The sequence below is a fragment of the Ictidomys tridecemlineatus genome, unplaced genomic scaffold (assembly GCF_052094955.1).
Source record: "Ictidomys tridecemlineatus isolate mIctTri1 unplaced genomic scaffold, mIctTri1.hap1 Scaffold_462, whole genome shotgun sequence".
Taxonomy (NCBI): domain Eukaryota; kingdom Metazoa; phylum Chordata; class Mammalia; order Rodentia; family Sciuridae; genus Ictidomys; species Ictidomys tridecemlineatus.
Genome location: NW_027522997.1, coordinates 232,463 through 259,041, shown reverse-complemented (window position 1 = coordinate 259,041; position 26,579 = coordinate 232,463). Strand labels below are relative to the sequence as shown.

General features: G+C 37.8%; 1 long non-coding RNA gene across 5 annotated transcripts in view; it reads right to left on the bottom strand.

The window, feature by feature from the left end:
• Window positions 1-26,579, bottom strand: part of LOC144373728 (uncharacterized) — an 86,757-nt gene that overhangs the window by 15,764 nt on the left and 44,414 nt on the right. Inside the window, exons 6-7 of one of the 5 annotated variants that reach the window (XR_013433290.1) lie at window positions 15,492-15,581; window positions 14,383-14,638 (exon numbers count right to left, since the gene is read on the bottom strand). The exons of 1 other annotated variant lie outside the window; for it this stretch is intronic. This is a non-coding gene — a long non-coding RNA (uncharacterized LOC144373728). Of the gene's footprint in view, window positions 1-14,382; window positions 14,639-15,491; window positions 15,582-26,579 lie in introns of those variants that run through there. 3 more of the 5 variants (XR_013433287.1, XR_013433286.1, XR_013433289.1) reach the window with 3 other exon arrangements.

Below are 26,579 nucleotides of genomic sequence, written 5' to 3'. Positions count from 1 at the left end.
CTAGATTTATACAAGTTATAGTAAGTATAAATGAATTCTACTTCACCGAAATGGAGCTGCACCTTCAACTCTCATTTCACAGGAAAGAAGGAATCTTTGTGGGAAAATAAATAAATAAGTAGCCCGGCAAGAACCAAACCAATACTACTCACCCATCACCCACAGAGACAGCTCAAGGGACTCCCTAGATTCATGTTTGAAAATAGTTTCCAGCCACTGCTTTGAAAATTATTTCTTTTCTGTGTGACACATCCTTCAGTAACAATTCAGTTTTTCCTTGGCTACCTAGATATATTTCCATAGTTTGTGCCAAAACAGATGACTTCTTCCTGTACAGTTCTAATAATCAAAAAAGAGCAGATTTATTTGTAGAGCAGCACCTTTCATACAAATATATACTTTATTAATGCTCTCACTTTATATACTGAGCAGGAAAATCTCACTACTGGGGTCATGCCTAATTTTCATTCTAAGGCTGAACTAAAGTTTCCCTATGGGGGCTGGGGTAGTGGCTCAGTAGTAGAGTGCTTGCCTAGTGTGAGGCCCTGGGTTTGATCCTCAGCACCACATAAAAACAAAAGCATTGTTTCCATCTACAACTATATATATACATACACACACACACACACACATACACACACACACACACACACACACGATATTTATATAGAAATATAAAGTTTTCCTATGTGTCTAAGAGTTTTCATCTACAGCTGAGAGAAATCTTTGATTTCTTGTAGCTGGTAGTCGGGGCACAAATGGCCTAGCCAAGTGTTCTCCCTGCTGCCAAAAGCCTCAGAGGAGCCTACCTCGCCCTCAGTGTGCCCTCACCTCAAGTTGGTGAAGGAGGGAAGTGGGACTAAGCACAAGGAAAACTCAAAACTAAGGAACCAAAGGAGGTTTTAACCACTTCATAGACCTTATGGTCAGCCAAATGCTCCTGTTATGTATCTGTCAGAGAAGTTCCCCAAAGTTACTACATGCAATTTGGAGTAACATTAGTAATTTAAACACATCACTGATTCAGATTTGAGTTTTTCCAAATCAGTTCAGAATTACCATATATGAAAACATAGGTAATTTTATAAATTTTCATTGAAAGCCTTGTGATTCTATTTTCTAAGAGAATAAAAACAGGGATGATCAGAAAGGTTACTGTATGTGAAAGTACTTTATAAATTTCAAATTCTACATAAATTTTTGTTACTATTGCTTTTTTCTTTCCTTTTAGCAACTCTGGAGATTCTCAAAAATTATGTAAGATTTCAACAGTGGAAACTTAACATGACACACTGAAGACAGATAGGAAACATTTTTTAATGGTTTAAAAGGTATGCATAAATAGCAACCCACAAATAATCTCATTAAGATTTTATGCTTCTTAGCCTCAAGTTACATTTTCTATTTACTAAGACACTTATAACTGCAATGACCCATGATTTCCTATACTAAGGAAATTTTCTTTTGTAAGAAATTCTCAGAACTTCAGTTAAGCCAGTTTTATTTAGCAACCTGTCAAAACCACTTGGACCTAACTGCAACTTTTTCTTTTTTTTCTGTGGATTTCAGATTAGAAAAAGAGACCACTGCCAATGCAATGCCCAAGGGGGCAAGTGTTTCAAGAAAGAAAAGTCTAAATATTTGTTATTCAAAACCACAGGTTAACTCTGGCACGTGGAGAACTAGCTTGTCTTACATCACAGAGCATCATGGGTAGCTAGTGGAAGGACTTGCTATGGGGTGAGGAGTTAGGATAGCCAAGACAATGGAAGATGGGTTCTGGAGTCAGATCACCTGGATTCAAATCCATGCCTTATCACTTACCAGCAGACTGAGGTAGGGCATATTTCTAAATTTTCTTCTGCCCAGCCTTTGCCCTCCCTCAGTAATAATAACAATGATAATAAGCTCACAGTGACTTTTGTGATGATTAAATGAGTTAGTATGTGTAAGGTTCTAAAACAGTGCCTGGCCCATGGTAAACATTTGCTAATTGTTATCATTAATCACTAATTAGGATGAAAAAAATCAGAGTACAAAAGATAGGGACAAGAAGTATCACAGCACATCATGACAGAACCCTGGGTCTGACTCAACACTGCATTTTTCTAGTGCCTGACACTTTGATGTTCCCAAAAAATATCTGTTGAGTGAGTGACTCATAGTCCCTGACTCCTTCCACAGTCATTTTTTCACTGTGGACACATTAAATTTATTCCTTCTGGACTCTGGAGTGTCATCTTTTTTTTTTATCTCCAAAGAAAGTTACCAATGCCTGCCACTTGCTACCTCAAACTGATGATAATCAATATAAGAAAAAAAAATCATTTCACACTCCCTAAAGGGCTTTGGGAAGAAAGTGATATATATATTTTTAAAGACAAATGTTCCTTTGTTATTGAGTAGGCAGAAGGGCTGGGCGTGTAGCTCAGTGGTGGAGTGCCCCTGAGAGGTACAGTGCCTAGCAGGCATCAGGTCTGGGTTCCATTCCCAGCACTAGAGGGACAAAAAAATGAAGAAGAGAAAGAAGAAGGAGGAGGAAGAGAAGAAAGAGAATAAAAGAAAAGAAAACCGAGCAAGCATGAGCAGTCAGTTACGGTGGAGAAGCCTCTGTGAGTCCAGATTCCATCATTTTCTTTGGAGAAAGGAACTTCTGCCAGGTGGATGGAGTGTGATGTCAGGCATTACATGTGACGAGGAGAGGACTGGATGTTCAGCCCTCAGTGTGCCAAGGTAACTGAAACTGCTAACTTATGGGTGCCTGTGGCACAGGCAGAAGAAGCTGTCCAATAGGTGGTACATCACTATAACCCCAGTGATTTGGGAGACTGAGGTAATAGGATTTCAAGTTTGAGGCCAGCCTCAGCAACTTTGTAAGATCCTAAGCAACTCAGTGAGATCCTGTCTCAAAAAATAAATAAATAAATAAAAGGGCTGGGGATGTGGTTCAGTGGTAGAGTACCCCTGGTTTAATTCCCAGTTGGTGGGGGGCAGGGGGGGTGGGCAAGCTTCATTTGATTCTATGAGTTCCAGATCTAGAATTGACTTATCAGTGTAGGTGTGTGGCAACTCCAGAGTGCATAAGATCGAAAAAGAAGTGGGCTGAGGGCAGGACAAAGAGGTGCATCAATGTCTGAAAGGCAACAAGAGGAAGCAGAAAGAAGTGGCCAGAGAAGGTCACTGAGGAAAGAGTATCATATGAAAGGAAGTTTGCAATAGTGTCAACTCCAGATACAAACCAAAAAAGATGACTGCAAAGCATCCAATGGCTTTTTTAACTAGGAGGTCACTACAATTTCGCCTTTCTAGATACAGTTTCAGCGCAGTGGTAGAAGGAGTTGGCTGCAGTAGTCTGAGGAATGATTAGGAGGGGAGGAAGTAGGAGCCTATGAACACAAAACTTTTTCTAACATCTGACCACAGAAGATGGACTGCAGACCTCTCTTCTCTTTCAAACAAGAGATGAGACCCAGGATGTTAGACAAGGGCACAGAACAGGCCCTCAGTAAATATATTTAATGGTGATGAAGAATTGTCACAAATTCAAGTGATATGAGAACACATGGTGAAACAAATGCTTATTAATGCTGACCTATGACCATTTACTCTTTTCTCTCTTTCATGAGAGGGGCCCATCCAATTTCATATATATTTTACATATTTTCAATTCATGTAGTCATGCAATAGTGCAAACATTCTCCAATGCCAATAAATAAACTTCTTGATCATAAACATAAAAAAGAGAACATATACTATAAAAAAGAGGATGTCTGTAACTGGCTTGGAGGGAGACAAGCAGCGGAATGTCTCAATGTTCCAGGTGAGTGAGAAAAATAAGCTAAGGAGGAACAAGCAAAAGCATGCAGGTCACAATGCATCTAGTCCAGCCAATGTGACTAATGAAGCTTGTTTTAACTAAATTATAAATGAAGGAGTCCCTGCTTAGCTGAGGTTTTGCTTTCTGCAATTTCAGTTACCCATGGCCCAAAAATACCACATGGAAAATTCCAGGAATAAACAATTGATACGTTTTAGTTTGTGTACCATTTTGAATAGCATGAATAAATTTCATTCGACCCTGCTCTGTTCCACCAGAGACGTGAGTCAGCCATTTGTGCAGCATATCCACAATATAGATGCTACCCACCTGTGAACAGCCAGCCACCTCACTTATCAGACTGACCATGGCAGTAATGAGTGCTTGTGTTCAAGTCATAACAACAGTGATGCTTGAAATTCAGATATGCCCAAGATAAGATGATTCCTAAAAAGTAGAAGTTCTCAACTTAATAAGGAAAGAGAATAATCAGGTTGGTGGTAAGATTTATGATAAGAACAAATGAAGTAGTCCCTGTGAAACTGTAAAGAGAGAAAAAAGAAATTCATGCTAGTTTTTCTGCCACAATTCAAGTTACAGCTATAGTGTGTGGTATTATAGTAACAAACATAGTACACGTAGGATCTGGTACTTTATAGTTTCAGGCACCAGTGGGGGTTTTGAACCCCTGAGAATGAGGTTGGGCAGGAGGGTGTACTATAGTCTAGCAAGGGTCAAGACTCAGAAGCAGAGTAGAAAAAAACTATGCCAGTCAGGGAAAGATAACCAAAACATACTATAATGTTATTTTTCCATGTCTTCATTTGAAGCCTACTATAATTAATCTTTGCCTGCCTATTTATTCCCTAATTCATATCTGTTTGAAAAGAAAAATATACATATATACTTCTGGACTTAAAATGATCCCTACTACATAGGATAAAAAAACTGCATATTGTCAGCATTTGGAACTTGGTACTGTGAAATCCTTAAGTTAGAATTTAAAATGCCTGCTGAGCACCTTGTCTACTATTTTTGAGAAAATATTTATGGCCAAGAAAATGACAGTTTCTTTTGGAAAAATATTGCTAAAGCATTTAAAAATTTTAATATTACTAAATTTAAACTTTCCCCCATTACTATTCAGTATTCCCACAAGAGTAAAATGCCATCTTTGGGGCAAATACTGTTTTTATTCCATATCAATGGTTTCTCCTGTTAAACAATAAGCCATTTATTTTTGTGAATTTCTTGGGTCACCCATGGTTCAAGTGGAAGCAAAGCTCTTTATGATGACTTCCAAGTTATGAATCATAAAGCTCTATCACAATCTCCCCCTTGTTGGGCCCCACTGTCTGCAGAGTGCATGGCCTGACTTTGTTCTCACATGAAATCACCATGAGTGACTTCTAAAAGTCCTCGAGATGGCAAGCTGAATTTCCGTTTTTCCCCTGCTCTGCTACTTGAGGAAGCTTTCTGGACTTTCTGGAACCCACTAAGCCTTATCCTTAGGATAGATATCCTATAAGGAAGTGGTTAATATACATAGTCAGGCCTATAGGCTGTTGTTCTATCTCACCAGCTAGACTGGGTATTCTTTTTGAGGATGAAGACCTTTTTCTTTACTTAGCATTTTGCCCAAGACCTAACACCACTAAGTACACAAGGAATGTTTAGCCAACAATCAACTGATTGGATTCTAAGTTTTAGAGTGAATGGCAGCAATAGGCCACAGATTATCATCATTGTCAGAAATTTCACCTAAGAATGAGATTGTTTGCAGATCAAATAACTTGTTCTAACATGACCTGAATTGGCCTGTTAAAGTAACAGATAACATTTAAGAAAAGCTCTTCCCTACAAGTTTTGTTTTTCTAGCTTGCTTTGTCAATGCATTCCATAAGAGGTGAACTCCTCATTCCTCTTGCTCAAAGACATACTTAGAAAAAGGTCTTAAAGAGATCTGTCAGAGATGAAATTGGCTGGGCCCTCTTTAGGAACCGAGAGGGGAAAAAAATTGGTGTCAGACAACAGAGTATATTTTTATGCAAACAGCCATAGAATACAAAAAACATGATTTCATTTCACATGCTGAACCTCGGCTACTGCTACATAGAATTCGGAAGGCCACAAGCACAGCTCTCCAAATAAAAACTAGGCAGAGCCACAGTAAGGAGGCAGAGTAGGCAGTTGCCCAGTGTGATTGCACCAGCACTGGGAAAGAACCTTCCAAACGCTGCTTCTATGTCTTCTTTATTTAAGTCCTAAAATGCCATCACCAAAGTCTCATGGCTTTATTTCAAATATATGTCCCTGTGATACAATCAGCCTCAAAGAAACTAACACTGGGGTCATTGACATGTCTGTGAAAAAAAAAAAAGAGTGGGCACAATTTAGTCTATAGGCAAAGAGGAAGAGTGAGCAACTGAAAACCCCTTGAGCAGAAATGAACATCTCACCTTGACATCTGGCCCAAAGCCTGGCCTGGTGTCACACAGTCACACTACTTAAACCAAGAGGTCAGGGTTTCCAGACTGATGAGGTAGCAGGTTCCTTCTTTCACCAACAACTCTTAGCAAATGAGGATGGTGTAGGGAGACTCATTTCCTGTACCCTGTTTCCCTAAGCCTCCTGGAAATCAGTGGTAACCACAGGAAGGGTGGAGTCTGGGAATTCTATGCTGGGGAAAGAGAATATTCTACATTAACAGTACTGGGAAAGCCCTATTCTTGGGTGTTTCTACTTTTGTAATGGGCAAGGCTTGAGGACTCTGCTACTCTCTCTGCAGGGATCTCCGTTCAAAAAGTTCCTCTGGTAAGTTTGGACCACAAAGAGTTATCTATTTCAATCAATTCAGAAAAGCATCTCTAACTTCTCAAAGACTCAGATGTTTCTTATGCTTCTCAGAAAACAAATGTGGCTTAAGCCAACATCTGGAATAGAGAAAAATATAGCAACCACACACACAAAAAAAAGATAATTAAATTAATAAGGAATGCTTTTCAGACATAACATCACATAGGCCAAAAAATGTTTTCAGAACAAAGTTATAGAAGTTATTTAGAAGCTAAATTTAGGTGAATTAATTCCTGGAGGGCACCATTTAGGAGCAGATCACCATAACCTTGCAGGCCACGTTAAAAACTGCACCCCTTTCTTTGGGAAACTGAAGATCCATTTAAAAATCTGCAAATATGCATCAAATATGCTTCCATTAAAGGAAGATTCTAACACGTAATTCACTGCCCATTTAGAATCTACTAAATTCCGAGTGGTTCCACTGTTTTGAAATAAAACATCCCAAATAGATGCCTTGGATAGTCATCTAACCCAAATACAGACACACTGCAGAAACCCTTCAGAAAATATTCTCAACGTATGATCAGTTTTCCTCAAACACTATGGACAGCTCAGCATTAGGAAAATTTTTATGTCCTTGATGGAGAAGGCTGACTTTCACAGAACTCTTTTTTATATTAAAAGCTGAAATCTCCAACTATTTTATCGAGAAGGAAAAAAAAAAGGAAAGAAAGAAATTGTGTGCCTTCTGCCCTCAAGTATGTAAAGACAATCAAGTATGTAAAGACAATCACCACGTTGCCTCTAAGTCTTCTCCATTCTAATGATTTCCAGATGTTTAGCTTCCTCCTTATGTTGGTCACCTCCCCTGGATAAATATTAGTTTATCAATGACCCTTCTAAAATGGGGATCCCAGAGCAGAATAATAAACAGAATAATGTGGGGTTTAGTTTAAGCAACAGAGTTCAGGGGGATTATTGCCTCTGCTATCAAAAAGTGGCAATTGTCACACTACAATTGTCACAGGTCACAAGGAAATCCCATTCCACAAGACTTTTTTGTTGTTTACTTTTCATAAAAACTTCCATGAAGCCAGATATCCCTCATTTTGCATGTGTATGATTTTTTAATTGAAAAAATCAGAATATGATACATATCTCTATTAAATGTTATCTTGATAGTCTCAGCCCATCAATCTAAAGCTATTTTGAATATTACTTTTCAATTATGGACTATATCAGACATATAAACAATCAAACAAAAACAACACATCACAAATTAAATGGAAACTAGAGTATATGGCTTTCAACTGAACCCTTCCCCTCCAGCCACACAGAAGTAATAGCCACACAGAGGTAACGGCCACAAGGCTGAAATTGTGTTTGTCATGCCTATGCTTGAAAACTATTTTGATTTTCTATTCCCTTGCCTGTAATGTTTACTTCACACACAAATTTGATAAACATGCAATCTAGTCTGTTTTCATTTAAGTAAATCAAATATTAAATAAAGCTGCACTATCTATATCCACCATCCTAGTAATCCCATTAACAATGAGGTGACTCAGGCATGACTTACTCTTTGGGAATCCTTACTAGTTCTCAGCAAGTGATACATTTAATGATCCAGTCTGATATCAACACAACTGGTTTGGTCATTAATAAAATATTTTCCTTTCTATTGAAAAATCCTTCTGTAGGCCCCAGGCATAACATTCCCATCCTACACTTTCCTCAAATTACTGACATGATTCTGGGCGCACTTGCACATCATTTATCTGGGTACAGGTATGTGGTCTCACTCATAGGCCACAATGTCTCGTTTCTAGCCTCAGGAGATTCTAGTTTATTAGCAGAGACATGCCAAAGCAGGATGAAAAAGTCTGTTCTCAGATTTTGAATGTTACCAACACAAAGAAACATAAGGTGGTGGATACGCCACTTACCCTGATCTGATTATTAACTCTGTATACATGTATACATGTATTGAAACGATACATTGTTGCCCTACGTAAATTACATATACACATTTATCAACTGAATATTGAAGAAATATATTTAAGGAAGTGCCCTCTCTCTCCATTATACTACCAACTCCTTCCTCTCTCTAAAATTTTTCTTAATAAGCAAACTTAGGAGCACTATTTCATAAGCAGAATTATTTATTCCCATCACACTGATCTATAGCCTGAAGCACACAGGGCTCTCCTGCATGAGTCTTCCATTCAAGCTGCATTAATCTGAGAGGATTTTCCCACCTATTTTGGCTTACTTATAATTCTATGATTTTAAACAGAAAAAATACCCCCTCTCCTACTCTTATCAATCCAGGCTTCTCTCATATGGCTCTAAAACATGCAGCAGGGGACAGAAAGATGGGCTTCCAAAGGAGTCCCTAAAAAGCAATCAGGGGAGAGAAGTTTACAGTCCAGGAAGGTCTGAGATCACAGGCTCATGAGGCCAGAGCAGACCTAGGTAACAACAAGGCCAATATCTTAATTTGACAGAAAAGGAAACAGGGTCAAAGAGGGGAAGTCACAATATAAACAAAATGTCAGAGCTTATATTAGAACATAATACTCCTCAAAAGCTAGGTAAAATATGAAACTTATCAGGGCCTCTTTTCTACATAACTAGTAACCAGTGGGATACAAAATGTGGCTCTAATATAGTAGGACTAGGAATCCCTTGTGTACTTCAGAGATACACAACTGCTCAGACAAAAAGTCACAATTTCAAAATTTGATTCATTTTTACGTGACTCTGTCTAGCTCTGCATCCAAACCTGAACAAATTATAGAAAAGTACCACAACCCACAAAAAAACACAGAAACCCCACAACTATTTCTGTGTGCAAAGAGATTAAGATTTACTTGGGGAGACTGAGCATGAAAGCACATTACAGTTGTGATGAATGGCAAGAAAAGAGGTTTAATGACAAAGGCTATAGAGGAGGGGAGGTGATCCGGAGCTGAGATGGACAGAAAATGAGGACTTTTCTGACTTCCAGCTCAGCAGTGCTGTAGCCACTCTGCTTCTTTATTTCTCTGTAAAAAAAAAAATCTTGTCCTTTATTTATCTACAAGGATGCTGGGAATATGGCCGATAGAAATGTGATGTGCAATCTTGAAGGAGAGTTTCCAGTGTTACAATCACAAATAGAAGGAGAAGTCAGCTACTGCCTCCTGCAAAAGCCCCAACACACTACCGTGGAAAATAAGCTGTTTCACTTCATAGCCTGGGTAAGGACTAAAGTGGTAATACCTGAATTATATAACTTTCAAAGAAAACAAAACAAGAGTCAATATTACTTCCCAATGACACAATCTTAAAAAAAATCAACTATTTTATTTTTTTGGGGGGGAGGGTTGTAATCTTGCAGAGGATTTTTTTTAACCATACGATTCATTTTTATTTTTTTTTTAGTCATACATGACAGCAGAATGTAATTTGACATATAATAGATACATGGAATGTACATACATCAATCATAATGTCTATTCTATTCTGCTGCCCTTCCTATCCCCACTACACCTCCCCTCCTCTCCCATCCTTTCTCTCAATTTTTATATTCCCACCTTCCTCTCTTATAAGAGAGGAAGTTTCCATGAAATATTTTAAAAATACATAAAACATGTATTTTTCCATTCTTTGTCAGCTAGATTTTCATATTTCATCTAAACAAGTTTCTACTACATAGGTCCCTATAGGTAATTCCTATACCATGTGTTTAAGACTGTATTGCTATTTGTACTTTAGTGTTTGTCAGAAAAAGAGTAGATTTCACTGAAAACTTCTTTAAGAGAACAATGACTAAAATGGATTGGGAAAAAGAGGTGCTGAAAGTCATTTGTAATGAAAATAAGCCCAAAGGTGTAGTGCTGAGGGTGGGAGGGAAGACCTTTTAAAAGCAACCACAAAAGCAAATGAAAGGCAATGACAGAGTTTCTCCACAGATATTAATCAGATGCTCCAATTTCAGTTTTCAGCAACAGAGCCACTTTCCCAACTGCCCCAGCTCCCTCAAACAGATCACCAGGCTGTTGCAGAGAATAAAGAGCTTTGTCCAAGTGTCACAACTAGTAAATGGCAGAACCTGGACAGAACCCAGTCTTTTGAGTCCTGGGTCTTTGCTCTGTTCAAGACTCCAGGATCCTAGGTTTGGGGCATATGTGGTTTCTTACAGTTCTTCAAGGGAAACTTGAAACTTGCCTGTGAAAAGGAATTCAAAGATGCATGTCAGGAGACATTTTAGTCTCTGAAAAGACTTCTAGTGTCTAGAAAGCCCCAGACAGTGGGCACTAGTGAGCGTGTCACAAAGCCAGACACATTTCCTTTGAAAACATGAATTACTATGCTCTGTGGTATTTCAACTGAAGGGTGAATAGTCCTAAATCGGAGTTATCATATTAATATATTAAAGGACTGCGGACCTGGATCCAGCAAAACATCAGGCACATAAAATACACTGGATTAAAGAAAATTTGTAAACAAGATGTTGGGATTAATATTATTATTTCTGTCCTAAGATGTTGCAACAATTATAACTGTGTGCACGCAAGCACATACACGCAACTAGAAAATCCAAACCAGAGATTTCTAAGATTTCAGTCAACAACAACAAAAACCTTAAGCTTGGATATATTCTTAAATGTGGAACAAAGGACTAAAAATACAAATGGTACTTAGCAATGCAGAGAGGATAGAAATAGCAGGTAAGCATACATAAATCAAGGGAAATAAAAGCTGTTGTTAGGCTTTTAATCGTCTTTGCATTGTAGGATTCACTTTAGTATGGTCAAAGCAACTGTGCAACTCCCACTACCTGAAAATTTTCTCTTTAGCTAGATTCAGAGTATCCTTGGGTCTAATGAGAGCTCTTCTAAGTACTTATGTTCCCATTAAGGATGCTATCAAGATAAAACACCACCTATTTCCCATGTGTACATCCATATTTTCAACAGCTACCCCAAATCAAAACTGCTCAGTCTTCATCAGAACCACAAACATTGCTTTGGAATAATAGGATTCATAATCAATCTTTTACATTCTTAATGAGTAATGTTCTCTGAGGTCATTAAATCAAATGTGTGCAGTTTTATCAAATTTGCTATTTTTTAAAGATCCACTTATAGTTCATCTCCCCAGTGAACATTTTGGGGTAGCATAGGTTGTTGCTATAGCAAATTGATGCTACTCAGAACTGGATATTCTAATTTTAATCTAGGCTCCTTCCATTTACCACAGTAGATGGTCAAGGGACAAGAGTGTATTTGGCCATGGACCACCATCCCACAGATGTGTGTCTGATTACATATGGCTGATAAACCCAATCAACTAACCTTTAGTACTGGAAAAGCAAAATGATGCGCAATCCCACCAATGGATACACCCTGAAAACAACCTGTATTCAGATGCAGTGACTGGAGACATAGTCTTCAGTCTCTCTTCATTGCATAACATTCAAGCCTCACAGGCACATTCAATGTGGCTTAAATGCATGGCAACTCAAAAGGGAGCTGGTTATTTTGGTGTAATAGAAAGAGTACATATAATACTCCTGAAAAGCCCTGCACTCTTGAGTTCAAATTTCAACTCTGCAACTGGCTCACTCTCTGAACCTCAATTTCCTCAATGGGAAAAATAGGAGTGAAAACTCCTCCTCTAGAAGTCATGGTAAACAAACAAAAAAAAAAAGCAGGCTTTTTTCTAATGACCTCTCTGCTCAGAATACATCTTTGCTTATTCTACACTCCTGAGTCAAAATCTACTTTTATAAAACTCCTTAAATAGCCTAACCAAGTACATCCAAGTGTGACCCTACTCCTGTCTAGTTTATTAAATGTCTCTGTGTACATGACACTGATGATGTTTAATATCCCAAATGTAATCCCGCTACTCAAAGTGTGGTCCTTAGACCAGCAGGATCATATTACCCGGAAGTCTGTTTGAAAGGCAGATTTTCAGGCCCATCCCAGAATCTACTGAATCAGAATTCATGAGATTCCCAAGTGGTATCTTTATAACTTAAAATTTGAGAAACATTGCTTTATGACACACGTACCCTCAATGAATCCCAGCCTACTGACCAACTAAGGAATCCACTGCAGAGCTTCTCCTCTGGTGGTGCACTATAAATCTGTATTCAGGCAGAAAGCAACTATTGACTACAACATTTTCATCAGGACAATATGATTAAAAACTTCTTACTTTGTGTCTTTTTAGTTTTTGTTTTTTTAAAAAACACACTAAGTACAGTAGCTCCAAAGTAGTATTTAAATTTTCTATATTAATGCAATTTTGTTGTATATAATATCTGCTTTTAAGATAATAAGTAGTATGTGCATTCTGATTATATGTAAACAAATAAGTTTAGAAAGATATTTTTAATGCAGTAATTTGTGGCTTCCAGGATCCAACACATCATAGTCTGATAGAAAAAAGAAAAAAAAGAAAAAAAAAAAAAACTCCTGCAAACAATGTTTTCAACACAGACTGATGACCAAGTTCCATGGCATATTTTTTTAAGAGAGAATGAGAGAGGGGGAGAGAGAGAGAGAGAGAGAATTTTTAATATTTATTTTTTAGTTCTCGGCAGACACAACATCTTTGTTGGTATGTGGTGCTGAGGATCGAACCCGGGCCGCACACATGCCAGGCAAGCACGCTACCGCTTGAGCCACATCTCCAGCCCTCCATGGCATATTTTTGTTTGTAATGTACACTGGGATTCTCTGCGTTTCCCCCTTACATTAACTTTCTAAAACTATATCTTGGGTTTTTTCCCCCAGATAGTCATAAAAGGGAACCTGAAAGTAAAACTGACCACCCAAATTCCTAAAATGAATCACCAAATGCTGAATGAAGGAGACTGGTAACTTTGTGTATCAGGAAACAAAACCAGCTTGAGTGAGTCATCTCTGTGATCAAAGATAACAGAGCCACAGCCAGGACTTGTTGCAAGCAAATGGCCACAGCAAGCACACTTCAGAATCTCATGTTTAATGGTTTCTCACAATAAACTGCATAAGTCGGCTCTGTGAAACCAGAAGTAGAACCCAGAGCACCACATAAATAATAAACACACTCTCTTGAGTTTGGTATTCTTATCCTTCTGCTCCAAGTCCATTTCAATTTTCAGTGGATACAATAAAATGAAGTTGCCGTTTTGTCAAGAAGTAAGCAGAAAGGTAAAAGTTAACCAGTACTATAGGCTTCCAGAGTGTTTCTCAAGAAAATGTGAATACTTTTTGAAGGCCTGCTTATTGTGGTGTTTAATCCAAAATGAAAACTGGGGCCACGGGCTCCCGAAGCAGGAAAGCCTGTTTCTGAATTCCATGCATATTCTATGTTCATGTTTCATTTTTTAGGCACTCCAAGCTTGAAGGAGATGAGTGGGAACTTGTACTACATGGCATTGCCATCAACAAGCCACCCCTGCATGCCCTAGCACATTCCTCCAAGTGAAGAACCAGGTGTCCTGATGTCCTCTTGAACTGCTCAACAGGGGCTATATGCCAGGAGCAAGTCTGCACCATGCTGGGTGAGCTCAACACAGGGATAATGCAAATACCCAGGCTATGTTTTTCAAAAGAGTACCTTGTATCAGTACCACACACCCATTAGCAGGCAGGTCTCCAAGGAAAACACTACTTACACAGTGGGTGCACCCATGAGAGAAGAACCTTCCACTAAAACACTGGAGGGTGGTCTAGGACAGGGGCAATAAGCCTCCTGCTCCTGTCTATACAAGATCCCTCCCAAGGAAAAACATAAACTAATTAATTAACATCTCTTATTATATAATAATTTCTGAAATAAAAACAAACTAAAATATCCTCACAAAATTCCCATGACCACCCCCAGTATTTTCACTTAGGATGATACTACCTCATAATGAAGGGAACAAAAGGTACAATGCTGAGAGCAGAAGAGGTGCCATCCATCAGGGAGGGATACAGTCTCTCCAGCACCAAAAGTAACAGGAACATGCTTGGGTGATGGTCCAATTGCCCCAGATCACTGAAAAAAAAGTGGATGTACACAAAAGATCTGAACTTTAATAATTGAGGCACTATCTTCAAACCCTTTCTCATTAAGTAATTAATTAATTCTGTATATGAAGTGAGACTCTTTTGAGTTTTCCTTTTTATTCACTTTTTTCTCCATTCATTTCATATCTACCTAGTATTCATCAAAAGGGAAAAAACTCTAGGAAAAATCAGGGATTGGGCTCTTGCACATGATTTTCTTCTCAAAGTCAGTCATTTGCTTAAGCAGAGTCTATTACTCTTGAGTATGAAATGTGAAACTTTTGGTGTCCAAATGTATTTAAGGCATGAACATACTAGGGCCAAAGTCTGTCTGCACAAACTACTAATATGAGGAAATGTATCATAAACAGAAGAAAAACTAATTGATATAATTTTATTTTCCTATTATAGACTATCCACATATATTCACACAATATGCAAATACCCCTGGCAGAATATAATGGCACATGTTCTAATGTCCATACTAAAAATCCCACTACCAGTGATAGGGTGTGGTTGAAAGGGCAACGATGAACTTCTCTAACTGCCCTGATGAGACTGGAAGCCCTCTTTTTTGGGAGATTCTGGGGGGTGGTACTAGGGGTTGAACTCAGGGGCACTGGACCACTGAGCCACATCCCCAGCCCTGTTTTGTATTTTATTTAAAGGCAGAGTCTCACTGAGTTACTTAGCACCTCACTTTTGCTGAGGGTGGCTTTGAACTCGAAATCCTCCTGCCTCAGCCTCCTGAGCTGCTGGGATTATAGGCCTGTACCACCGCACCTGGCAGAAAATAACTCTTAACAGAAGAAATCATCATGGGCTTCTGAAAAACTTTTTACCTGTCCACTGTACTGGCTACAGCTTCCAGCTGTTTGAGAAGGAAGGGATAGAGTTCTGGGAAACGAGAGAAAAACTCTCTGCCTGTCATTCTGTGGAGAAAGAAAAAAGATCAATTACTATCATGTGTTTCCCCTGATCCATTCCCCTCACATACACTTTAAAGAACAGTGACAAAGGTCATTTGTTTGGATACTTAATGCAAGTTAAAAACAAAACCTATAGCAACTTAAATTTAACAGAAATGATACATATAATTTTGACTTTGGACATGTTTGGATTTGTGGACTTTTAACTCCAAATTTAAGATTACATTTATTTATTTATTTATTTATTTATTTATTTTGAGAGAGAGAGAGAGAGAGAGAATTTTTTAATATTTATTTTTCAGTTATCGGCAGACACAACATCTTTGTATGTGGTGTTGAGGATCGAACCTAGGCCACAAACATGCCAGGTGAGCACGCTACACGTGAGCCACATCCCCAGCCCAGATTACATATATTTATGAAAATTTGATACTAAGTCTGTCAGGAAGAAATACTTAACATGTGAAAATGCCAAGTCTGAGCAATTGATTTGGACTATGTGTACAGTCAAAAATCTGATTGATGCTGACTCAGCTTTGGTGATAAGGGTACGTTCTAGAACAAGGTTTCCCAACCTTGGTACTAATCATTTTGGACCAAATAACCCTATGTTTTGGTGGGCAGTGCGGAGCAACATCCTGTGCACTGCAGGCTATTTATGTCCTGTGCCCTGCAGCCTCTGTGGCCTCTACCAAATAGATGCCAATAGCATGACACTCCTCCTTCCAATCATGACAATCAAAATATTTCCAGACATTGCCAAATGTAGTCAGTGAAATAAAATGGTCCCTGACTGAATGGCAATTATCAAGAATATAAGTAACAATAAATGTTGGTGAAGATATAGAGAAAAAGGTACACTCATACACTGCTGGTGGCACTGCAAATTGGTGCAACCACTATTGGAAACAGTATGGAGATTCCTCAGAAAACTTACAGTGGAACCACCATTTGACCCAGTCATCCCACTCTTCAGCATATATCCAAAAGACTTAAAATCAGCATACCATAGTGACACAGCCATATCAATGTTTACAGAAACTCAATTCATAATAGCTAAGCTATGGAACAACAACAGATGAATGGATAAAGAAAATTTGTTACATATACACAATGGAATATTAGTCATAAAGAAGAATGAAATTATGGCATTTGCTGGTATATGGATAGAAATGGATATTATCATGCTAAATGAAATAAGCCAATTCACCCAAACCAAATGTCAAATGTTCTCTCTGATATATAGATGCTGACTAACATTATTCAAGATTTTTGTCCATTTTAAAAACAGGTTGCTTCTTTCCTTTCTTATATAGTCATAATTATGCACTGCATATACTTTCTCCTAGTTTGTAGTTTGCTAACTTATTTTCTTCCTAAAATCTTTTGATAAGCAGAGGTTTTTAGATATTTGGTAAAGTCTAATACTTTACCTTCTTTTCCTCCCTTTATGTCTCATGCTTTTCATGGCCTAAGAAATCTCTGCCTACTTCAAAGTAAAACATTTCTTGTTTTCTTCTAGAACCTTTATGGATTTAGCTTTTATGTTGAGGTCTATGATCCATCTAAAATTAACTTTTGTGTATAGGGTGACAGAGAAGTCAGGTTCTCCCCCCACCCCCTGCACTGGTATATCATGTTTTTAAGGAGATGTTCCTCAAACAGGAGAGATGTGCTGTGCTCATGGCTTAAAAGATTTAATATTATAAAGATGAAATTCTCCCCAAGTTGGTTATAAAGACAATGCAATTCCAATATAAACAGTAATGGGTGTGTGTGTGTGTGTGTGTGTGTGTGTGTGTGTGTGAGAGAGAGAGAGAGAGAGAGAGAGAGAGAGAGAGAGAGAGAGAGAGAGAGAAAGTGATCTAACAAAAGCAGATTCCAAAATTAATATAGACACACCAAGTGATAAGAATTAAGAAAAGCAAAGATAATTTTAAAAAACAAGGTTGGAAGACTCACCAATCAGATAGCCAGAAATATTAGAAAAGTTTAGTAATTAGGACAGTGTGGGGACAATTATTAAGCCAATAAAAAAGGATCAAGAGCACAAGGACAGACACATACATGGAAACTTGATTAACAGAAAAGCTGATACTGCAGATTATAGAAAAGGATGGTATGGTAATAGATTATCTAACAAAATTAAAATTGGATCCTGCCCTCTTACTATATATAAAATTAAATTCCATTGAATTGAAGACTCAAAAACAGCCATAAAGTAAAATAACAAATAATAAATAAAGTTTTTCCCTATTTTGGAAATTTATGGCTCTGTCCTGATTATTCCTGGCCTGCTTCTTTTTTTCCAGTAAGGATATCCTGAGACAGCCTAGTTGGTACATCCTCTGCATACTCTAGCCAAAGGGTGTACAGAAGACTCAAACTTCATTCTGTTCAACCACATCTGAATTCTCCCGAGGCTGAGTTCTGTATCATAAGATAATAACCACTTTTTTGAGTACGCTGCTGATTCACTCCTTGATCCTTTGGTAGCCCTAGTGGGATAAAGTGGAGTTTTATAAAAGTTTCTTGCCCCTCTTGTACATGACCATTCCAGACAAAAAGCCTTGCTGCAGTAGAGAATGATGGGGGAAAGGTGATGCTACGAAGTGGGGCAGTTGATTCTCTGGAGGTAGAGGGAGAACAACTTGGACACCTGGGAGGGGAACATCCCTGACCCTAGAAGATACAACAGAAGGAAGAATGCCAATGTTCTGTGTCATTTGAAACTGCTTCAGGAGGAAAAAAAAAATCAGTTTCCAAAAAGAGGAAAAGCAGAAAACAGACATTGTGGAAGAAAAATTTTAAACAGAAGCAGCAAAAAGAAGCATCCTCTATAAAGTCAACTGTGTTACACCATATAAATTCCTTGCTGGATTTAGATTAGCAGGTACGGACACAGACTGTAATGAGAAGAAAGTGTAGGGTTCTCATACATATAACTCAGAGCACAAAACAGAAACTCTGTAGCTGGCACTTATACCTATATTATGCAATCAGGAATAATAAATATCTCTTTTAATATTTTTAGTTGTAATTGAACATAATACCTTTATATTATTTTATTTATTTATTTTTATGTGGTGCTAAGGATCAAACCCGAGCCTCACACATGCTAGGCGAGAGTCTTAAAGCTGAGCCACAACCCTAGACCATAAATATCTTTAATAATTAAAAAAAAATAAGAAAGAAACTGCCCCTACAGTCTTCCTCACCTAGGAAAATGCTCTGCTATGTCTCTCCCAAACTGTTGTGACCACTTTAAATTCACCTGCTGGGTCTGTCATCCTCCATCTGCTCACAATTTGACTTCCTTTCCCCTTAACCTTACTGAAAAATCTATCAAAAACTGTACATAATGGCCCTGCCTCCAATGGCTGACCCTTCTATGCAAAACACCTGTCAAAAACTCCGGATGTCTTCCCCTTTTCTGAGGCCACCACTCAAGCACTGTCTGAGGGAGGTGAATGCCTCTCAGCTTGTGGTATAACAAAACAACTTAGACATACCACCTACAAGCAGTATCTCCAAATCCAAAGACTAGAATTAATTACTTGGACTCACTGATAAACTCTAAAGTTTTTTTGTTATTTAGAGCTTGTTGTTAGGTAATGTTGGAAGGATCCTGCAGAGCTCCAAAAAGTCCAAATGCTATCTTTTTACAGGGGCATCATGCGTGTCCTGGGATTGTATTTCTTTTTTGAAAGCAGGCATTAACTTGCCTCACTCCTCAAAATATGCACTTAGGCGCAGTTGTAAAAGACTTTCAAATGTTTAAGGGAATGCCACCAGTTGATCATGTGCCCTCCAATGATTGTTAAAATGACTTCAAAACAAGGCCATGCTGGTTATTCACAGAAGCTTCCTAAAGATGTAAGGCACTCAATTTTTACACATACTACTATGAGAGTCCTCCAATTAAAAAAACATGTTTTTTTAAAAAATTAAAAAACAACATATTTATCATCTGACTTCAACTGAAGTCTTCATTGTACCTCAACTGAGGTCACTCAGGTTTGCTTCAAATCATGAACAGGGTTCTTATGGATGAAAAACTGTCCTTGACTTCCAATTTACACGTTAAGACAAACCCTGTGCAATCACTAATACATTTTAAGCTATCTGGATTAATGCCTTGGGCTAAGTGGAAAGGTCAATATAGAAAATTCAAGAGAAAACCAAAGACTCTATTGGCTAATTAAATTTGTGCAACTGATTGGATCTGAGATGCCGGTGGGCATGGTTGATGTTATACTGAAAGTTATACTTATCCGGCTGCTTGGATCCCTGTTGACAATAACCTAAACTAAATGTTGTATGAGATAAAATAAATGGGCTTAGTCCCAATTTGTCAGTCAAATTAATCAAAAGAGCTGACAGCATGACGTACTCAAGGGAAAATTCTGCAAAAATCAAGATAGTATAGAAATGAGGGATGGATAAAATTGAGAGAAAATTCTCCTTACTACACATCTTGAAAAGTAAGGCAATGGCTACTTATGTTTTGGACTCTATTCAAGGATGTTTATGTAATGAATAGCCTTAGGAGACAGAATATCTCCATCTGGAGCAAAGGGCAGACATGTATACTACCCATTATAAAAGATTTTGGTTCCTTAACTCTGAGATCCACTCCTGTGATGCAACCTACTGAGCATACAGGTATTTTCTGTCTCTCTTCATACTTCCTGTGGTTACTGGAGTTCAGGACACTAACATAAAATTGCTGACCATATGGTTACTAGAGGCTGCTAAGACAGCAACTTAATATTATGAAAGTTAAAATGAAGAAAATTAGTAATAAAAGCATTTTCCTACATTCCCTAGAAAACCTGCATTATATACGAACAAGTAATTGATGAAAAATAGTTTCTTTATAAAAGAATTCTGCCAGGTGCAGTGGCCCATTCCTATATTCCCAGCAACTGAGGCAGGATTTCAATTCCAATGCCAGCCTGGACAACTTAGTGAGATTCTGAAAAGAAAAAATGAAAAAGGTCTACAGAAGTAGGTCAGTGGTAGAGCACCCAGTACTGGGAGAATATGGGTAGAGGGGCATCCAGCTAATACATGTTGAAAGAAAATACAATTATACAATCATCATTTTACAACACCTGATAAAAGAAAAAAAACAAACTAATGAGTCTAGGCAGAGATTACTGATGGACACTAAAACTATTAAGTGAAAGGAATTTTGTAAAAAGATCAAGATGACACAATCTGCAATAAATCCACTGATCAACCTCAGCATTACTAAAAATGACATATGCATCTAAAGGGTTCATGAATTAGGAAGCATACATACTATCTATAAAATATTTGGGGTACAGTGGTGCACATCTGTAATCTAGCTGCTCCTGAGGATGAGAAAGAAAGATCTACACGTTCAAGGCCATCCTCAGCAATGTATTAAGACCCTGTCTCAAAATAAAAATTTTTAAAAGGCTGAGGATATAGTTTAGTGGTAGAATGCCTCTGGGTTCAAACCCCAGTACAGTGAAGAAAAGAAAAAAATTTTTAAAGACTAAAAGCGATGTGTGGAAGTTGTTTCGGTTCCTCCTCATCCCAATAAATCAACTGTAAAAAGATATTTATAGAACAAAAGGGAAATTTTGAATATTAATAAATTATTAACTTCGTTAGGCATGATCATAGGATGGTGGTATTTCTTCTTAAACTTCTTTATCACTCATTAATACATAATGAGTAAATTTACAGGAAAAAAAATGACATGGCTCTGCAATCTCCTTTATGGGAAGGTAAAAAACGGGGGAAATAAGATTGGCAAAATGTTGCTAACTGCTGAAGCCAAGTGATGAGTATGTAAGGGTCAATTATACTACTCTCTTCATTTTTACATATGTTGAAAATTCTCATAATAAAACTGTTTTTAATTAAAAATAAAAGTCAGGTCACAATTAAGGAGATAATTTATAATAAATGTATCTAAGAGTTACATAATCAATACCCAAAATATATAAAGAACTTTAATGAATCAATAAGCAAAAGATGAACTCAATGTAAAGATGGACATACCTATCGAAATCACAACTCACAGAAGGATCTCTAAATGCACTTGCCCAATAGAAACTCTTCATATACAACTAAAAAGGTCAGTGGACATGTCCTCTTGAGGACTCAATTATTAATGTCTAAGGGAATAAGCCACTTCTTAGTTGCCTGGTATCTCTTGATTGAGAGAGAGAAAAATAAGCAATTGTACATGTGCAGATCATATGATTCTCGCACTTTGATTAAGAAAGTGTCCTGATAGGTAACTAGCTCTGTTGACCACAATACTGCCATGAAAAAGAGCTGCAGAACTACTATTGAAGATTGAAGTCATTAAAACAACTAAAACAACTAACTCAACTAAAACAGTTGAATTAAAGCTAACTGTCCCAAATAGTAAATTACTTCATTCAGATACCTTATCAAATATTTACCAACTAGTTTATCTTGGAAGATATATATATATATATATATATATATATATATATATATATATAAGGTATACTACTCAAAGGTAAACATTTGGTGGATATTTTAATTATTTTAGAAGCTAAGTAGGATTTTGACAACATCTTTTCAAAAGTACACAGTTGTATCTCAGTATTCATGGTGGGTAGGTTTATTTCAGGACCCCCACAGGTCCCAAATGCATAGATGCCTTATATAAAATGGCATAGTATTTACATATAACCCATGTACATCTTTCTGTATTCTTTAATTCATTTCTAGATGATTAATAATACCTCATACAATATAAATGCTATGTAAATAGTTGTTACACTGTATTGTTTAGGGGCTAATAGGAAGAAAAACCTGAACATGTTCAGCACAGATGCATTTTTCCCCAAAATATTTTCATTTTATCCTTGGTTGAATACATGAATGCAGAACTTGTATATACAGAGAACCGAGTATATACTGTTAAAATCACTGTCACCATGCTAGATGGCATAGGACTTTCAAGAATTAACTATGCACTTATCAGTGTTTAAGGAAAACCAAAATTATTTTCTAAAGTGAATTTTAACTTCACCTGAGCACTCTGAGAACATAGGAGGTGTTCTTCAAGACTACCATTCTTAGGTTCCTCCATCCTGTAAGAAAATGTTGACCCTATTTCTGGTTCGGCTCACTTGAAAGACCAGGATTCCATTTTACTACAAACAAAAGAGCTGAGCTCTGTGTGCTTGCCAGGGAGCATCATCTCAACTCTGTATCTGCCAAAAGCTCCTAAAGACTTGGCTAAATATTTACATACTGTGCCTGAAAGATATGTAATATTAACAGTTATGTGTATTATAAAAAGCCCCAAGAGGTAGAGGACAGGGAGATATTGTTATCTTAGGGACTTAATTCAAACTTCACTCATCTATAACTTTCAAATCCAAAAGTCTACAGCACCTTGAATACAGAGCTTAGAATGATAATCTGCTAATAACAGATTCCAAGTAACAATGGCTATATTTGTTTTTATGGCCACACTGAATGCAAAGTCACTACTTACAATAGTGCTTCTTTGTGGAAGTAGTTCAAAGGTTTGGGGGTGTCTATGAGTCTGCCCTTTTTTTTGTACAAGGAATTAAAACCTGGAAAGATTACCACCAAGGGACATTCTCATCCCCTTCTTATTTTTTATTTTGAGATAAGGTATCAATATGTTATTGAGGCTGTCTGCAAACTTGCAATCTTCCTGCCTTTTCCTCCCAGAGAAGCTGGAATTATAGGCAGTGTGACCATACCTGGATACAGGTCTGTAATACAGTCTTACTTTAAAAGGCTAAGATCATGGTACCATTTTAGGTCATATACGAATCTTTCTCCTCTGAATCCTGACTGTTGTTTTTCACTTGCTACTTAATTAAAATTATCATTAGATTGTAATTTTCTCACAAAGGTAGTAAATATTTTTTAAAAGTACCTACAAGCTTCCTATTGAGCACTGTACTAGATCCTGTGGGAGATAACTAACAATATAAGATAGTTACTGCTCTTGGAGCTTAAAATCTGTTTAGAAAACAAGATATGTATGTCAGGGTCAAATGAATGATGTTTATAATAAGAGTTCAGAGTTGGAAAACATATCATTGGGGGTAAAAAGGTTAGGGAAAGTTTTGTGGGAAAGAGGGAAAACAAGATGAGTCTTGAAATACTAGTAACACTGAATTAAAAACAAGATAAAACAGAGTGGGTAGGCCCAGCTGGATGTAAGACAAAAGGACTTTGTGACAAGAGAAGGTAGAAAAGGTAGACTGGCAAAAGTTTCTTAAAAATGTGAATGCCAAGCTAAGCAGCTTCACTTATGTTTTACTGGATTTGAAAGTTTCCCTTGTAAAAAAAAGTCTAGTTGACACAAGAGTTGTACAAATTTATGGGATACAATGCAGTGATTCATTACATGTGTACACTATGTAATGATCAAATCAGGATGATTAGCATATCTACCCATCACTCCAAACAAGTTATTTCTTTATGATGAAACATTCAAATCCTCTCTTCTAGCTATTTCGAAATATGTATACATTATTTTAACTATAGTCATCTTACTGTGCGATCACATACCAGGACTTATTTCTCCCATCTAAATGTAAATCTGTGCCTGGCCTGAAAAGTTTATGAGCAGGACATAGAGAAACAAAGAAGATGGACGAGGCAGAGAGATAGCGTAGAAAACTGCTGACCCAACAGTCACTCACTAAATGTTTACCTTGCTACCTCAACTATGGCTGAATTTCTGAAGACTGGAACTCACACTTCTTCACGTCCCTCCTGATACACAACACAATATTACATAAATGCCACTGGGCCAGAAAATATTTTGGCAATAAATGAATAAATAAACTTAGAGAAGAAAAATTTTCTAATATGGTTGATCTCAAACCTATCCTTCAATGCCCTTTTATTTCTCTCAGTGACTGTTACCCACCCAGTAGCCATCTGACTCCCCAAGTCAGAAATGAAACACCCCATGCACAATCAACCAGCAAATCTTGCTGCTTCTACCTCCAGAAGGTCTGTTGAGTCAACCTCTCTCCATCCTTACTGCTACTGCCCCAGATGCTATAATACCCTTTTTGCTTCCCACCACCGGCTTCAATCTAACTCTGTTGTGATAAGAGGTCTTTCTCTAAAACACCAGGAAGGAAGCCAGAGAGTGATTTGGGGGTCATATTCACTCTTACAACAACTCACTCTTTGGAGAATGACCTCAATCCTTTTTGAGGGCAGTGCCCCCAAATGATTTCACTCTAAGCTCTACCTCTTAAAGGTCCTACCACCTGTAAACACTGCTGCAGTGAGGTCCAAGCTCCCCACACATGAACCCCTAGAGGACATGCTCAAACCACATCCAAACCATAGCATCTGGGTTAGGTACCTGTCCTTGGTTTTGCACTGCAACCTGTGCTCTCCCCATCACAGAACTTGCAGCATGTCATACACTGAACTTCCTCTTTGTTTGTGTATTTATCCCACCAGATGATAAATTGGGCCTAGGCAGAGATTCTAACTAATGTTTTTTCCACAGTCTCTCTGATACTAAGTATGATGTCCAGTTCACAACTGTATCCAATGCAAACTTACTGCATGAAGCAAACAAAAGGACAGAGTCCTTAAGACAGAGGAAGAGAAAGAAATTAGGATGAAGATGGGAACAGAATAATTTCATGAAGCTCACAATTAGCCACACCTAATGGCATTCAGAATCATCATTCGGGTCAATAAACTGAGTATCCTGCCAGGGCTTGACATTTTCTTAAACACAAATAGATAAAGCTTGTCTCACTGGTTTATAAACAGTTCAATTTGATTTCATCCAAACAAGCAAACAGACTGATGTTACCACCACAAGCCCTGGGGGTGAATACTCCAGTGACAGCCATTTAAAACCTGTTTATTTATATGGTCAAAACTAGTTCAGCAGCTTCATGAAAACAATAGAAGTGATAACCAAAAGGGAAAAGCTCTGTAAGTTCAAGCTCCCAGGAAGAGAAAAGACAACCAAAAATTGTAAATGGGATAAACAGGCAGACATAGGTGAAAACACACAAGCCAGGACACAGGGTGAGAATAAGGCAGCTTTAAGTTGAGGATGCCAGACTGTGAAAGAGAGGTGCACAAACCCCTAGCCCCCCAGGGAGGATACACAGGTACAACGGGAGGGAGGACTGCTGGGCCCAGGGAATCCCACCCAAGAGTATGACTACACGTATGAGGACAGATCAGACACCCCACACCACATACGCTTCACTGCCATATTTTCATCTGGTTATTCAGAGAAACTACAGTCACAGGAATAACTTTAAAAAGCTTTCATAAAATAATTTCTGTCCATAAAGGAAATCTACGTTAGTGAAAGGATCTATTTCAGGAAGAGGGCTGCTCAGAGACAATTTTTATTACCTGAGACACTGCTGATCTGCACACAAGACAGTCTTTATTCACTATATAATTTCTCCTCTCACCTTGCTATATTTGTTCCCATCTCCCCAGAATCCCTGATCCCTGTTCCTCTCTGGAGCTTGGGAAACTTCATAAGTGTCGGTCATCTGGCCCAGTCTCATATTTTGTGGGACTCTCCTATGTATATGCACATAATTAAAATAGCATTTGTCCTGCTAATCTGTCTTATGTAAATTTAATTCATAACCCAGTCAAAGAACCTAGATTGGCCATAAACAGAAAAAGTTAAAATGCCAGAAGTATATGCTTCATAACAAAAGCATTATTATGATGAAAATAATTATGCAATGAAAAAAACAAAGAATTTGCAAAATGTGTTAAGGAAAAAGAAGGTATATTCACCCCTAGTCCCTATATATATATACATCCCACATCATTCTCAATCATCCCAGGAACCAAGATCAATGGAGCAACTCACAAAGATATAAAAGGAAAAAAACTAGAGAAGGCAAACAAAACCCCGCAGGCTCGAGGAACTGCTGGGCAACAGCAGCAAAGGCATAGGTGATGCCCAGCTTTGAAAAGGAC